The sequence below is a fragment of the Petaurus breviceps genome, unplaced genomic scaffold (assembly GCF_028583685.1).
Source record: "Petaurus breviceps papuanus isolate PSGF00001 unplaced genomic scaffold, PetGlider_PUasm1.0 226, whole genome shotgun sequence".
NCBI lineage: Eukaryota > Metazoa > Chordata > Mammalia > Diprotodontia > Petauridae > Petaurus > Petaurus breviceps.
In genome coordinates, this window is record NW_027185890.1 from 749,039 (window position 1) to 753,487 (window position 4,449).

The 4,449-nt window shown below is 40.7% G+C and overlaps 1 pseudogene; it reads left to right on the forward strand.

The window, feature by feature from the left end:
- The first annotated feature begins 1,844 nt into the window (after positions 1 to 1,844).
- On the forward strand, positions 1,845 to 3,726 carry LOC138166807 (probable ATP-dependent RNA helicase DDX5 pseudogene; annotated as a pseudogene).
- Positions 3,727 to 4,449: the final 723 nt, after the last annotated feature.

Below are 4,449 nucleotides of genomic sequence, written 5' to 3' on the forward strand. Positions count from 1 at the left end.
ACAGAGAGAGAGAGAGAGAGAGAGAGAGAGAGAGATGTATTTAAAAGAGGCAATAGTTGTAGTGGATAGAGTTGAGCTTGGAGTAAGGAGTACTTGGGTTCAAGTCCTATCTTTGAGACAGATTGGGTATGTGACCCTGGACCACTTTCCCTCTCTGTGCCCCGGGCAGCTCTCTAGGACTTAAATGACAAAACAGTTGCTGTTCCCCAATGTCTGACTCCTCACATAGTTACAACCTAAGATAAGGCCCTCATCCCTCCTTTTCTGGACTACTACTGTATCTTTCCACTTGGTTTCCCTGCCTTAAGGCACTTCCTACTCTAATCCATTCTGCCCACAACTGCTAAAATGATTTTCCTGCAGGGCACATGTAACTAATGCCTCTCTCCTGCTCAATAAGCTGTAATGTTTCCTTATTGTTTCTAGGATAGAATCCCAACTTCTTTATTTGGCTTTTTGGGTACTTCTAGCTCAGCCCCAGCCTATCTTTCCAGATGCATTAGAAATGACTCTTTTTATCCCCTAATGACCAGCCGAAGTGACTTTTCTCTTGGTACCTCATGCACAGCACTCCCCTTCTCTTCTCTGTGTCTTTGCTCTAGTGATGTTACATACCTGGAGCCAGGTTCTTCCCCTCTGCCTCATAGGCTCCTTCACTTCCTTTGAGATGCAGCTCAAGGACCCTAGGAAGGCTTTCCTGATCTCCACAACTTGCTACTGCCCTCCCTTTAGCATTACCTATTCATTCCATTTATGCTTGTGACTCTACATATTTGTCTGCCACAATAAGGGACAGTTAAGTGGCTGAGCCTGAAATCAGGAAAACCCATCTGGCCTCAGACACTTAATAGCAGTGTGACCTTGGGCAAGTCACTTAAGTCTGTTTGCCTCAGTTTCCTCATCTGTAAAATGAGCTGGAGAAGCAAATGGCAAACCGGTACTTTTGCAAAGAAAACCTCAAATGAGGTCATGAAGAGTTGGACACATTTGAAAAATGACTAAACAAACTCCCACAATAAAATGTAAGCTCCCTAAGTAGGGATTACTTCATTTTTAAACATGAGATACCTGTCATAAATGCTTGTTGACCGATTAATTGCTTTGCTTCAATGAAGAAGTTTCATTACCTGGGAAATCCCTATATAGATGAATAAAAATTTCAGATTCCTTCTCACCCCCAACACTGGGAAAAAATGTTTAAAGGAGAAAGACTTAATTCTACTTTCTTCATCCATGAAGACAAATTTTTGAATCATTCTTTGAATGATTTATCTTTTTAAGTTTGCCCTTCAGGGCAGATAGAGCACTGAGCCTGGAGTCAAAAACTAAGTTCAAATACAGACTCAGAAACTTATTAGTTGTATGACCCTGGAAAAATCACCTAAACTCTATTTGCCTCAGTTTCCTCAACTGTAAAATGTAAAATAGCACCTGTCTCTAAGGATTGTCTAAGGATCAAGCAAGATATTATTTGTTAAAAGTGCCCTTAGCACACAGCACCTGGCACATAGTAGGTGCTACGCTTTTCCCTTTGCCAAGGGGGTAGTCATCACTCCATTGTTGTGCCCCATTGGTCCTGCCTCCCACCTTTCCCAGATTGTCCATTTCTCCCAAATCTCTACTGGTGCAGCCAGCATAAAATATGCAGCAAGGGTCAGCAGCCTTGATTTTTCTCTGTATGTAATTGGGTACTAGCTAATGGGCCCCTGAGCTGATGAAATCTCCATGTAAATTTTGGTTCATATGATAACATTGTTTTGCTGGTTTATGTACACTAACCACATGGTGAAGAAGAGCTTCTGTGAAACCAGAACTGGGAAGCCTTCAAAAGGCAGCATTGAGATATGGGAGTGAGAGAAAAGACAGCAGTGGGATACAGTATACTTGCAGTCAGCATCATTAACTGTCACAGGAACCAGGGTTTCCTCCATCCCGATTTGGCTCAGAGAACAGTACAAGAGACTGAAACCTCTTTTTGAAGAGGAAAGGAAATTTTTAACGTGAGGTTACAAGTGCTCCAAACCAGTCCCTAATTTCTGCAAAGTCAATTTTTCTATAAATGTCATGGGTATAATTGCAAGACAGAATTTTCCTGAATTTATTGCTATCTAAGTCCAAGGGTCACCTGTTGCTTGAAGTGGGTTAGATATGGTTGGTGGAACACAGAGTAAATTGGGGAAAACACTGTGTTATTTACTGTCTGCCATTATCCACATAAATCATCAGTCATTTCTAGAGAGAAAGATGGGCTTATTTTTTTGGTGGCATTTTCCACTTGTGAACTGGACCAAGAGGTGCAACAAGGAACTGCTGAATACAGAGAAGAGTCAGCTGTGGAAAGGCCGCTTTCATCTAGGATGGTACTAGGGACCACTAATATGAGACTTGGAAAGAGGCACAGAAATCTGATTTGTAACTCTTGGAAGACTGATAGACTTTTTAAAGTATAGCAAAATAGTTTGAGAGGAACTACTTACCTTGTTCTTGATGAGACAGATAGAATGTTTGATATAGATTTTGGGTTTCAAATCAGAAAGACTGTTGACTAGATAAAACCTGAAAGGCAAATGTGGGGTGTAAGTTAAACAAAAGAAGTATTACATCTTGTTGAAGACTGAAAGAGTACATTCTCATCAACATCAGTGTACTTGCCCTGGGTCCAAACTACAGTTTTATTCGGATTGTGGGTGTGTGTGAAAAGAGGCAAGAAAATTATTTGATTGATGGAAGAGATCATGAGTGAAAAGGAAAATGAGACTGTTGTTTTTGTGGAAACCAAAAGAAAATGTGAGGAACTTACTGGATAAATGAGTAGAGGCATATGGCCTGAGATAAGTCTCCATGGTTGATAAATTAGCACGGATGAGATTGGGTTCTAAAGGAATTCAGACTCCACCTCTACTGATCCCTTCTGATGTTGCGTCTGGAAGGTTAGATGTGGAGGATGTGAAATTTGTCATCAGCTGTGACTGCCCTAACTCTGCAAGGGACTACATCCACCAATTTGGTTGAACTGTCCAAAGAACCAGGCATGGCATCCACTTTCTTTAAACTGAATAATATATAGCACATTAGTGACCTTAGCTCTGGGTTTCAGGAGACTAACCAAACAATCCATCCCACCTTGCTTCAACTGATCAAAGACCGAAGTTCAGGCTGTTCCAGAGGTGGTGGAGACATGAAAGATCATTGAGCTTGGCAGATACTCTGTAGGCAAGAGGATTGGATTTAATACGTTAAAGCTGAGGTTATTCTAGTCTTTTTAAGAGAGGTTTGTGAGCCAAAACTCCAAATGGTGTCTTTAGTCTTCCAAATTACACTAATGGGAATTTTGGAAATAATTTTGTGTCTGTTTGCATACAGGCCAGTTTTAGGACTGGTAATATGAGCTTACCAGAATGGTTACACTACTACTCAACAATATGGAAACATCACCCAAATCAGGGACCAGGAACCTGCGACCTCAAGGCAACATGTGGCCTTTTGACTGAGTCAAAGTTTTACAGAACAAATCTTTTTATTAAGGGGATTTGTTCTGTGAAGTTTGGATTCAGTCAAAGGGCTGCAGTTGAGGATCTAAAGGGCCACATGTGGCCTGGAGGCCACAGGTTCCCCACCCCTGTCCCAAATAGACACAATGGCCTGGCCCAATAGGTAAATGCATATATTGTTACTGCAGGCTCCCCCATGCTTGGTTATCTGATACTAATGGAATATTCTCAATAAGACTTTAGAAGTATATGTAAATGTCTTAATTCTTCATTATTTCTCTTTTTATTGTATGTAATCACCCTGGGGAATTATTTAAGGTACACAGGGGATGCAGAAATGATTGCAGTGCAGTGATAATAATGGTACATGTTTTTCACTATTTGAGTTTTTCTACTTTCCTGAAACTTTCTTGTTTGTTTGTTTGAAATACAGGATAGAAAGGTCATATCTTACCTTTTTTTCCCCAATAAAGTTATTTGAGAGCTTAGAAAGGTGAAAGGGAGTCAGATTATGGAGAACCTTACACACCATGTGTTATAGGTAAAGGGGAGCCACTGACAGTTTCTAGAAGGAAAAGGATATGACCAGATCTGTGCCTTAAAGAAATTTATTTTGACGGCTGAGTATTAAATAGATTGAAGAAAAGAGAGACTGGAAGTTGGGAGAACAATTAAGAAGTTATTACAATGGCCAGCCAGAGGTGATGAAAGTCTAAAATTAGGGTGGTGACCATCTGAATGGAGAGAAGGGAACTGATGTGGGAGATACTCTTTACCTAGTACCAGAAGGAGTTGAATTTGGGAACATCTTTTCGGTCAAAGGGGATTCACACTGTGGATTTCTCTACAAAGAATGAAATTCTTTCTGGTTAGAAGATGTAAATAGAGGCAGCATGGCACAATGGGCACAAAACTCACAAGCCAGAAAGATCTGGGTTTAAGTCTTGGTTGTGTGACC